The sequence below is a fragment of the Neolamprologus brichardi genome, unplaced genomic scaffold, assembly GCF_056152115.1.
Source record: "Neolamprologus brichardi isolate AB-2024 unplaced genomic scaffold, ASM5615211v1 NODE_ptg000031l+_length_7269946_cov_1, whole genome shotgun sequence".
NCBI classification, from domain to species: Eukaryota; Metazoa; Chordata; class Actinopteri; order Cichliformes; family Cichlidae; genus Neolamprologus; species Neolamprologus brichardi.
The window spans coordinates 2,220,153-2,233,297 of record NW_028270136.1 but is presented as its reverse complement, the minus strand read 5'-3'; the positions used below and the strand labels follow the sequence as shown (position 1 = coordinate 2,233,297).

Genomic DNA, 13,145 nt, shown 5'->3' with positions numbered 1-13,145 from the left:
TTCACAGAGCGAGAAAATATAAGTTAAAGTGTGACACTCCGTGATGGAGAAAGATGTAAGAAGAATAGGAGAAGCCAATGACAAATTATTTTCAAAGGTAAACACTGCTCATCAATGGACAATTTACAGCTTATTCATAATATCCCCCAAAATTATTTGTTTCTAGATTGTGATTTTATGAAGTGTCTGAAAAACAAATTTGAAGTAACATAATTAAGTGTTAATTACAGGTTGCATGAAAACTGGGGAGTTTAGTATGCTTACAGGCTGAATTGGTATAGTGGCTAAGTTTACAGTAATGCACAGCAATGCTGAACTGATGGACAGTAGGCTCTTGTGTTCATGGTCAGTGTGAAGTTACAAGTTTGGAGACATCAAATTCAATTCAAAGGGCTGATGCTCTTAATGTTCAGTCAACCAAATTAGCTATAAGCTTGATGGCGTCTAGGAGCTGGAACTCGGCCGTGTAGTTCGTGAAAAATCTGCTTATATTTTGTTGAATTCTGTTAACTAAATCCAGAAAGATCATTAAATCTTAGAGAAGCACAGGTCAGTGTCAGGTAGTGGTCAAGTGACCACAGACATTGGGTTTAAAAGGGAGATGAATCACCTGTTCTGCACTCAAACATTGGTTCCTTCATGTCAGGAGCACCGAAACCTTTGCTTCCGTCAGCCACCGCTCGCCTCAGGTGCCATGAGTATTTTACTCATCCAGATTTGTTCATTCTTCCATCCTGGTTCAGCCTGCGGACCAGTCATAACACCGGTTCCGAAGCCGCGGTCAGCGCACCAGGTGTTACTAAAGTAAGTACATGCCTCTTCCAACCCATCACTAGCCTTTGCCGCATTTTGGTCTATTCAATTCAATTCAATTCAATTTTATTTATATAGCACCAAATCACAACAAAAGTCGCCTCAAGCTGCTTCATAGACACAGAGAAAAACCCAACAATCATATGACCCCCTATGAGCAAGCACTTTGGCGACAGTGGGAAGGAAAAACTCCCTTTTAACAGGAAGAAACCTCCGGCAGAACCAGGCTCAGGGAGGGGCGGCCATCTGCTGTGACCGGTTGGGGTGAGAGAAGAAAGACAGGATAAAAGACATGCTGTGGAAGAGAGACAGAGGTTAATAACAGATATGATTCAATGCAGAGAAGTCTATTAATACATAGTGAGTAAGAAAGGTGACTGGAAAGGAAAAACTCAATGCATCATGGGAATCCCCCGGCAGCCTACGTCTATTGCAGCATAACTAAGGGAGGATTCAGGGTCACCTGGTCCAGCCCTAACTATATGCTTTAGCAAAAAGGAAAGTTTTAAGCCTAATCTTAAAAGTAGAGATAGTGTCTGTCTCCTGAATCCAGACTGGAAGCTGATTCCATAGAAGAGGGGCCTGAAAAATAAAGGGTCTCCCTCCCATTCTACTTTTAAATACTCTAAGAACAACAAGTAGGCCTGCAGAGCGAGAGCGAAGTGCTCTAATAGGGTGATATGGTACTACAAGGTCATTAAGATAAGATGGGGCCTGATTATTTAAGACCTTGTATGTGAGGAGCAGGATTTTGAATTCAATTCTGGATTTAACAGGAAGCCAATGAAGGGAAGCCAAAACAGGAGAAATATGCTCTCTCTTTCTAGTCCCTGTCAGTACTCTTGCTGCAGCATTTTCGATTAGCTGAAGGCTTTTCAGGGAGTTTTTGGACATCCTGATAATAATGAATTACAGTTGTCCAGCCTGGAAGTAATAAATGCATGAACTAGTTTTTCGGCATCACTGTGAGACAGGATATTTCTAACTTTAGAGATGTTGCGCAAATGGAAGAACGCAGTCTTACATATTTGTTTAATATGTGCGTTGAAGGACATGTCCTGGTCAAAAATGACTCCAAGGTTCCTCAAAGTGTTACTGGAGGCCAAGGTAATGCCATCCAGAGTAAGAATCTGGTTAGATACCATATTTCCAAGCTTTTCAGCGCCGAGTACAATAACCTCAGTTTTATCTGAATTAAGAAGCAGAAAGTTAGCGGCCATCCAGGTCTTTATGTCTTTAAGACATTCCTGCAGTTTAACTAATTGGTGTGTGTTATCTGGCTTCATGGACAGATAGAGCTGGGTGTCATCTGCATAGCAGTGAAAATGTATGCTATGTCTTCTAATGATACTGCCTAAGGGAAGCATGTATAATGTAAACAGAACTGGTCCTAGCACTGAACCCTGTGGAACTCCATAATTAACCTCAGTGTGTGAAGAGGACTCTCCATTTACATGCACAAATTGGAGTCTATTAGATAGATATGATAAAAACCACTGCAGTGCAGTACCTGTAATACCTACAGCATGTTCTAATCACTCTAATAGGATATTATGGTCGACAGTATCGAACGCTGCACTGAGGTCTAGCAGGACAAGCACAGAGATGAGTCCACTGTCAGAGGCCATAAGAAGATCATTTGTAACCTTCACTAAAGCTGTTTCTGTGCTGCGATGAACTCTGAAACCTGACTGAAACTCTTCAAATAAACCATTCCTCTGCAGATGATCTGTTAGCTGTTTGACAACTACTCTTTCAAGGATTTTTGATATGAAAGGAAGGTTGGAGATTGGCCTATAATTAGCTAAGACTGCTGGGTCTAGAGATGGCTTTTTGAGTAAAGGTTTAACTACAGCCAGCTTGAAGGCCTGTGGTACATAGCCGATTATTAGAGATAGGTTGATCATATTTAAGATCGAAGAATTAATCAATGGCAGGACTTCTTTGAGCAGTTTTGTAGGAATGGGGTCTAAAAGACACGTTGATGGTTTGGAGGAAGTAATTATTGAAGTTAACTCAGAAAGATCAATTGGAGAAAAAGAGTCTAACTTAACATCAATGGTACTAAGAGTAGTTGTAGATAATATTACATCTGTGGGATGATTATTGGTAATTTTTTCTCTAATGATAAAAATTTTATTTGTGAAGAAATTCATGAAGTCATTACTAGTTAACGTTAAAGGGATGGTTGGCTCAAAAGAGCTCTGACTTTTTGTCAGCCTGGCTACAGTGCTGAAGAGAAACCTGGGGTTGTTCTTATTTTCTTCAATCAGTGACGAATAGTAAGCTGTTCTGGCTTTGCGGAGGGCTTTCTTATAAAGCAACAAACTATTTCTCCAGGCTAAATGATGATCCTCTAAATTTGTGACACGCCATTTCCTCTCCAGATTATGAGTCATCTGCTTTAGGGTACGTGTTTGAGAATTATACCACGGAGTCAGGTACTTCTGATTAGAGACCTTAGTTTTCACTGGAGCTACAGTATCCAGAGTCGTACGTAGTGAGGAGGTGAAATTATTAACAAGATAATCGACCTCTGTTGGGGTAGCGTTCAGATAGCTGCTCTGCTCTGTGTTGGTACAGGGCATTGACGATGATAACAGTGGGTGGATTATATTCTTAAACTTAGTTACAGCGCTTTCAGAAAGACATCTACTTTGATAAAGTCTACTCTCCACTGCTGTGTAATCAATTAGTGTAAATGTAAATGTTATCAGGAAATGATCAGACAGGAGAGGGTTTTCAGGAAACACTGTTAAATGTTCAGTTTCTATGCCATATGTTAAAACAAGATCTAGAGTGTGGTTAAAGTGGTGGGTGGGTTCTTTTACATTTTGAGAGAAACCAATTGAGTCTAACAACAGATTAAATGCCATGTTGAGGCTGTCATTTTTAGCATCTACATGGATGTTAAAATCACCCACAATAATTATTTTATCTGAGCTCAGAACTAAATTAGATATAAAGTCTGAGAAATCAGACAGAAACTCTGTGTAAGGCCCAGGTGGACGATAGATGATAACAAGTAAGACTGGTTTCTGAGTTTCACAGCTGGGGTGGACAAGGCTAAGCATCAGGCTTTCAAATGAATTAAACGTCTGTCTTGGTCTTTCATTAATTAATAGACTGGTGTGAAAAATTGCTGCCACACCGCCCCCTCAGCCTGTGCTTTGAGATTTCTGGTAGTTAGGGTATTTAAACTAACATAATCATCCTGTTGCAACCAGGTTTCTGTAAGGCAGAGTAAATCGATTTGTTGATCAATTATTAAGTCATGTACTAACAGAGACTTGGAGGAGAGAGAACTAATATTTAATAATCCACATTTCACTGTTTTACTCTTTGGTTCAGATGTGGATACTGTATTGTTCTTTCTTTCTAGCCAGCACGCTACATGGGCACGCCAATTTATTAAGAATAATCGGTGTGTGTTTCCCCAATCGTGGCAGCCAGCTGATCAAAACTTGCTTACAAATTAAAATCTAACTCTCACAACAGAAATTATTATGTGACTTATTTCTAATTGATTCTTTTCTCCATGCTGTACTACTACTGCTGATCTTAGTATTCTGCCACCATTACTCTGGGTAATAATTAAATAGATGTGTTCATGAGGTCATACATATAAATGTATTCATGCAGTTACACAGGCAAAAAGTCTCTAGTAATGCAAATTATTACTTTTTTTAGAGAGTAAAAGCTTATGCTTAGGTTAGCGTAAGGGTCTCCACTAACCTAAACCTCAATTTATAGGCAATAAGGGACCTACAAGTTAATAAAAGAATCCAAGTTAAAATGAGTTAAAGTTCAACATTATTTGTATGAAAGTTAATGAAAAGTCAAATTTACGTAACAAAGTGGGGAAGGTGGGGAAATGCCACTAACAAAATCAGCCGATCAAGCCATTCTCTGTTGTTTTACTTTGAACTTCTGGAAGTTCTCTGCAAGATCTTCACACTGGAGAAAATGGACACTACAAAGGAAGGTAAGCCAAAAACTTTATGATCTGATGTGTGAACATGAACATTGCTGTTTGTCTGTGTAGATTCTCTGTCATCCAGATCATGGTAGTCTGAAGAGCTTGGAAAGAAGGTGACTGGAGTTTCTTTAAGATGTTTCACCCCAAGGTAGGAAAGGAGGTCGGAGAACAGAAAATACTGTCATCCATTATGTAGCAGGTTTATTGGAGAAACTCAGGAGAATTTTCTCCAAGTACATCAGCCCAGGGACAAAATTCCCAAATATTGGTGTGCAAGGGGGATAGAAAGGGGGCACCAAACACGGAGACAAGAGATAAACAAACATGAAGACAAGGTTGACTAAACACAGCAGAAGACTAGACAGTACATATGACTATGTTATGACCAGTAAAGACGCAATCAAATAAAAAAATAATGACATGAGTTTTATGTTTTTAACTGTATGTTAATACTGACTTCTGATACCGGTCCTGAGATGAATGACAGAGGGAAAAGAAAGTACACGTTGGCCAGTCATGCAGTCCTCTCCCGAAGTCCTCTCCCTGAAGTCCGAATCGGGCAGCAATGATTTATTCCAAAGTCCTCCAACACTGCAAAAATGAGTATAGAAAATACCCCAAATTACAAGTCCACAGTGCTTGCACAGTGGTTAATCCACTTCTCCCTGAATTTTTTGACTGTGAATGACAAAATTCCGTCTTCCAAAGTCACTGTTTTCTCATTCGCAGGAAACTAGAGGAAAAAACGGAACCTTCCTGAATAGCTCCGTTTATACTTATTTCTCAAATGCATCATCTTTTCCCTTCTCTCTTTCTCATACTTTCCGACATCTCACATTGTGTAACACTTTTTGTTTATACGTGCCTTTGCTCTTGACACCTGCAGCTACCATAAATGAATCAATGGTGCGTGTTTTTTCCCCTGAAAATGATGACATTGAAATCTTGGACAGTGGAAGGAGCATCACTGATGTGATAGACACAAAGGTGAAAGAGCTTGGTTCACAGGTGAGTATCAGAGGCATCATGCAAGAATATTTGTGCATCAAGTTTTTTCACTTCTTTTACCACTAAGCCCATTCTGATAGTTTTAGCAATGTCCCTGACCTCTGTCAAACCTTATATTTCAGAGATTATTATTCCTCATACCGAGGCAATGATGATTATGATAAGATATGAGAATTAACGATGTACAAATACTTTGTTACCATACTTCAGGGGCATCATTTTAAGTCACTGAAAGCCTTCAAACATCAAGGTTGTTTGTGCCTAAACAATTAACACATGCAAGGCAAGGGTTATCGCTAGGGATGTTCCTGGTGATTAATTTCTAATTTTGACTAAAGTAAAAAATTGGACTAATTAACGAGTCTAAAAGGGTCTAAAATGTTAAACTTTTGATCTGTTTTGTGTCAAAAACTCATTAAACAAAGGCATTTGAAACCATTAATCACATTCTTGTCATCTACCATTTCTGCCGCTTATATCGCATTCTGATCGTGTTAACAAAAAGATCAGGCCTAGATTAACAGATTTATGTCATTTCTCGACAACGATGAGCCATCTGGTGGCAGATGGCTGCATAACATTGCGTACACAATAATTTACTGAATTAATTAAAATGTTAACAATGACATAATTCATCTTGTCGACTAGCAGCACACCACATCCCTAGTGTGGTGAATACACCAGAGATTTTCGACATCTTTGAAATAAAATGTTTCTTTTTTCAGGGCAAAGATGAGCCATTCCATGTGTTAAATCTTGATGATATATTAGAAAAGCACAACAGGTGGATCACTAGGTTGCCTCGGGTCAAACCTTTCTATGCAGTAAAGTGCAACAACACACCAGCAGTTATCAAGATGCTCATCGCTCTGGACACAGGTTTTGACTGTGCCAGCAAGGTACCGGTGTTTCAAAGATGATTTGGGGATTCTGTTTATGTTCTTGTGAGTTTGTTCATGTGAAACACATCTCTGTCTGACGCAGGGTGAGATCGAGCTGGCCCTGTCCCTTGGAGTTACCCCTGATAAGATCATTTATGCCCATCCTACCAAACCATGGTCCCACATCAGATATGCCCGCACTCACAGAGTGAACTTAATGACTTTTGATAATGAGGAGGAACTCTTAAAAATCTCTCTTACCCATCCTCAAGCCAAGTAAGTAAGCAACTGCTAATATGTTTCAGCATTTTATGCAATGTCTTTTGAGAGTATTGACTATTAATGTCTGGATGCATTTTGTAGGCTAGTAATGCGAATTGCAGTGGACGACTCCAAATCTCTCCTAAGACTCAATGCAAAGTTTGGAGTCAGACTGTCCTCAGTTAGTAAACTGCTGGAATGTGCCAGACGGCTGAACTTGGAGGTGATTGGGGTCAGCTTCCACGTAGGCAGTGGGTGCACTGGAAGTTTGGCCTTCAAGCAGGCTATCACAGATGCTCGATATGCTTTTGATATAGCAGTAAGTTATTGCTGCACAAACAAACCTTTATAAGAATGCTGTACTGTACATTTAATTTTGAATAACTGCCACTAATATGGATTGGTTGTGATGATCAGTTGTTAAATTTACCACTTTCAAGGTATTTTTTAATGTCTTTATTAATGACTCATTCAGTATTGCTATAAGGATCTGATTTAAATTATGAAATATTACTGAAAGTTTTATCTTATTGTGATCAAGTGCTCATATTAATGCTAAAGTAAAGACCAATGTGATGATGCAAGGCGAGAATGTAACTGTGACACTGCACACACTCCTCATTTCTGTAACTTAAAATGACCCAAGTTTATAAAATGGACTTAATGTTGTATTCAGTATGACCTGAAATGAGTGACTGAGCCCACAAACTAATCAGGAAACTATTGAAACAATGGTATTAATATATACAAAGCAGAAGTCTTCTCAGCTAAACCCTACATGGCAAAGTCTCAAGTTTAAACAGATTATATCTTTGCAGAATTCAGCGGGCTTCCAGATGCGCCTCTTGGATATTGGTGGAGGCTTTTCTGGGACAGAAGACTTCATTGAAGTGAAATTTGAGGAGGTATTATTAATAAAAACACTGTACAGTACAGAGAGAACGTGTTTAGGACATTCAAACATAACATTGGTTGGCAGAATTTTAACTTACAATGAGTTGTTCCTTTTAATTGTGATAATATCTGGAATAAACAAGCATATGTACATTTAGTTATGTGTTAGAGCCCTGACTGCCCTGGTGACAGACATCATTCTGTTCAGATGCTGGTCACGTTAGCGCTTTCCTTCATCTTTTCTCTTGTTTGCGAAGGGGACCTTGTTGGTTCGGCCTAAAATCAATCATTTTAATGTAAAACTACTGATTACTACAGCTTATAGAGTAGTGTGATATAGATTGGAACTACCTATACGTGTTACTGTCTTGAGAAGAGAGGTGAGTTCCCAAGGTAAAGTAATTCATCAGCAGCATAAAGACGGCATATTTTGTATATGCATTTGTTTTTTTTTTGTTGTCTAGAATATCACACAAACTCTATCCTTAGTATTTTTCATTCTGAATGTTTATCTACCACAATTTAGAATCACCAATCTCTTGTACTTCATAGAAGCACAGGTAGAGACCTCAAAGGCAGAGGTACTGTCTTTGAGGTCAGAGGTACTGATTGCTACAGAACATCTTAAAGTGTCAAGAAAATGTCAGAAATATTAATAGCTCAGCAATATCCATTAACCTAATGTGTTTTGCATTCTTAGTTTTCAGAAGTCATTAATAAAGCACTGGATGAATTATTCCCACCTGCCAATGGGTTGGAGATCATCGCAGAACCAGGCCAATTCTATGTCGACTCAGCCTTTACACTGGCAGTAAATGTCATTGCCAAAAGAGTTGAAGACACAGATGAACGCAGTGGTAAATGTACAGATATGCAGTTTAAAAGCAAGTTAAATACTCCATAATGATGTGCCTTTGTATTTAAATTGAACTTAATTTCAAATATAAAGGTAAATGCTTATCAGATCGGAAGGACTAAAGCTCTGAGAAGATGATGATGTACTACATTAATGATGGAGTATACGGATCATTAAACTGCCTTACCAATGATGATGTCCACACCAAGGTTGAACCATGGCCTCTTAGGGTAAATAATATAAAATCACCATACTTTTGAGTGTGTGTTTATATCCAGTTTCTTGTGGTAAAGTTGGTAAGATTGTGGTTATGGTAAATGGACTGATTCTTATATAGCGCTTTTCTACTCTCTCGGAGTACTCAAAGCGCTCTATACAACATGCCACATTCACCCAATCACACCCATTCTCACAAGCACTTTATCTATACTTAGTGCAATTTAACTACATTCACACACATTCATACTCCGATGGACGCATCGGAGAGCAACTTGGGGTTAGTATCTTGCCCAAGGATACTTGACATGCAGACTGGAGGAGCCAAGGATCGAACCACCAACCTTCCGATCAGTAGGTGACCTGCTCTACCTCCTGAGCTATAGCATACCATGTACATTGAAGTCATGGTTACAGTTAGGCAATTAATATATGTTTATGTTACTGACATTTAAGATGTGCTGTTGATCAATATTGATGAACAGCACAACTTACTAATAGAACTCAGAATGAGACCTCCATAAGCTTCCTTTTTAATCTTAAGTCACAAAGGCTTTAAAAACTGGTTGGTGGCTGCCTGGCAACCACGATCACTAGGAAAGATTGAGTGTACCTCAACAGGTTTCAAATAGCTACTGGAGTTTGCTGGGAAATTGATTACTTAAGCTCTAGTCATGCCTAGGCCTAGAGATGCTTAGTGTCCCACTTTTAGCCACCAACTGGAATGGAAAAAGTATTCCCTGATGGGTTGGGAAGTGGTTGTGGGAGGTTGCTGTCCCAGGGACAGGTCAGTAGCAGTTGCCATAGCGGCCCATTGTTTATACAGAAGACACAAATTTTTCTGCAAACCATACAGTTGATGTTAAACTGTGAACAATGTGATGCAAACTAAAAATGGAAGACTGTTTGCATTCAAAGTAAGTATTGTACTGTATCACTGTAACCAACAAGTTGTGAAAGGCAAACTGTTTGTATTTACATCTTTACAACATTTCACTACTACTCACTGTTGAGTGTGTTTTTGCAGACAAGTTTGCATCATCATTGTAATCCTCGACAGACTGCAACATCCAACACAATCACAGGGATTTTTTTGGTGCATCATCAGCTCTGCAAATGAATTCACTTGGTTATACCGAACAACAACTTGTGAATCAGTCAGATAACACGCATTTTTTTGTTTGTTACTCAATGGGACTAAGGTCTTACTACATCTTGAATTGTTAAATTTAAATCTCATTGCTTGGAAAAAAAGATAAACATAGACTTTTTACTTATAGCTCATTACAACTAAACCTGGTATTGTATGGAATTCACATGGTTAGATTGTGAGAGTGCGATTAGGATTTTATATTTCATTTGCTTTCCTTTTTACAGGCTGTTGACAACAGTGAACCGAGATACTACTCTGTTATCTGGGGTCCAACCTGCGACAGCATTGACAAAGTCACCGAAAGCTGCTGGATTCCTGAGTTGCACGTGGGGGACTGGCTTCTTATTGATAACATGGGGGCTTATTCTCTCAGTACATCCACTGACTTCAACGGCTTTGAAAGGGCACACATTTACCCTGTTGTGACAGCTAAGACCTGGCTCGCCATACATCAGTCTTGCTTAAAAAACACTATCAATTAATGATCAGATAATAACTGAGAAAAGAGTAAGAAAATGTAACTTAATATAACTATCATTAATTTGAGAGTCGATCATTTGAGTTTTTCTTGCTGCCCAGTAATTATAGAATTGTGTAGAATTTCTGCTCCTCGAGAAATGTAAACTGAAAGATTGTTATTACATGAACAAATATTGAACATGGATAAACATGCTGTTTTGAGACTAACTTTGCAGATGTCTGAATATTGTCACGTTTTAGTTAATGGACTCAGGCGCAGACCGGGAATCTTTGCAGAGTTAACAATCAGTTTATTTACACAACGACACCTGGTGATACTATTTACAACGTGCTGGAGGGAGGGGAGGGGGGTCCAGGGTTCTGGGGTATGTGAGGGGAAAGACGGGAATCAGACGCACTCCAAAGGCTCTCTCTCTTCACTCCCCACACTGGGGAAACACAAATCCACTCACTCGTCCACACGGAAACAGGCAGGCAGGGAAAGTTCCGGGGTAGATCTGCACACAGAGACGGGGGTTAATGACGAACAGACGGAAACAACTTTACGGAGTTTAACTCACTAATGGTTGAGAGACTGACGCTGATAGCTCAACGATCCAGCGACGAGTGACACAGTGCTGCCGTCTTAAATCGGCCTTGCGATCATCCCGATAGGCAGCAGGTGCGTGGGCCAGGGGCGGGAGCCCATAATGAGCACCGCCCCGGCGAGAGAGAGAGAGAGAGAGAGAACATGTTGCCTAATACAGGATCAGCTGGTGAGGCACAGGGACCATGACAAATATAAATCTCCTCAGAATTGTTTTTAGTGAGTTCATACTGAAAACATAATCTAACCCTTTCAAAATTTTGCTTCATAAAATAAAACAAATTCAGGGATATGTCTCTAACAATCTCAAAAAGTGCTATGAAAATGAATAATTGTTTTACCATTGTAATGCGGTATGAACATGAACTAGTCCTGCTTAATTTTAAAAATGATCAGATATTTACTTAAAACTACGGTGGCCCTGAGAGGCCAAATGGACTGCAACATAGGAAAACACCAGCAATGTCTCTGGGGAGACAATAACCGGACAGACCAGTTGTAGGAATCAAAATATGCTAAGAATTGCGCTGGAAGACACTTAAAAGAAGTGCAGGATCTATCGGCTTTGTGAGGAAAGAAAAGATGAGCGGAGTATGTGTTAGCCTAACTATTAGTCTAAAAATCTGTCATCACTATTATATGAATCATGATAAAACACATCTACCATGGCTGTGTCCGAAATCAGGGGAAGGATGCTCATAAGGACACTACCTACCTAAGTCAAGGCCCGCGGGCCACATCCGGCCCGGCGTACATTTATATCCGGCCGGCGAGATCATTTTATATAGATGTACTATTATTGTTATGCATATGAGGTGCTAATAATATACTAACTACAGATCCAATAATGCAGCGCTGCAGCCTCCTTGCTGACCGCTAGGCTACCTGGGAACATTCCCGCATTAATCTAGTCAAACTTCTGTTATTGAAGCTAGCCGCTCACAATGGTGGAGAGAAAACTTGATTCTGAAAGCAGAGCGTTTCAGCCCCAGTGGGTGACTGAATATATGTTTACAGACATTGCTGGTAAACCCGTGTGTCTTATTAGTGGAGCTAATGTGGCTGCAATTAAGGAATTTAATATAAGACGGCACTACAAGACAAAACGTCAGGATAAGCTGAAAAACCTAAATGCAGAGCAGAAACTAGGGAAAGTAGAAGAGCTAAAGAAGAATCTGACATTTCAGCAGACTTTTTTCACCAGAGCAAAATCACAAAGTGAAAGCAAGTTTTATTATAGCAGAGGAGCCAAATCAGCCCGGTACCACTCTGAAGAGCTGCATGATGAAGGTGTGCGACGTCTTGTGTCAGACAAAACTTTATTGCATACTCTCTTGCTGTGGATGAAAGTACAGACATGATGGACATTGCACAGCTGGCCATCTTCGTCTGTGGAGAGGGTTGAACATTAAATCGATGCACGGGACAACGACAGGAAAAGACATTTTTTAAAACGTATGTCAAAGTGTAACCGACATGAAACTGCCCTGGGACAAACTTGTTGGACTTACAACAGATGGAGCGCTGGTGTTGTGTGGTGAAAAAAGTGGACTAGTCCGCAGGATGCGAGTAAAGATGCAGGAGGAGAACTGTACCGGTGAGTTAACAGCATATCCCTGCATCACACACCAGGAAAGGCTGTGTGGTAAAGTCCTAAAAATGGAGCATGTAATGATCACTGTAACGCAGGCCGTAAATTTTATCTGAGCTAAAAGTTTAAATCACCGTCAATTTCAGTCTTTTATGTGGGAAATAGATTCAGAGTTTGCCGACATTCCTTATCATGCAGAGGACCGTTGGCTGAGTTGGGATAAAAATTCTCAATAGAGTTTTTGAGCTCAGCAAGGAAACCTGTCAGTTCATGGACATGGCATGTATGATGCGGTGAAAGCATTTCAAGTGAAGCTGTCACAAATGCACCAGTGCAACTTGCCTCACTTTCCCTGTTGCCAAGTAATGTTGAACCAAGTCAGCGGACTTTGCTGAACTGAACTGCACCTGTGCAGATTCAGATGGAG

General features: G+C 39.8%; 1 pseudogene; it reads left to right on the top strand.

The window, feature by feature from the left end:
* Positions 1-4,779: 4,779 nt before the first annotated feature.
* LOC148094686 (ornithine decarboxylase-like) lies at positions 4,780-11,215 on the top strand (annotated as a pseudogene).
* The last annotated feature ends 1,930 nt before the right edge of the window (positions 11,216-13,145 follow it).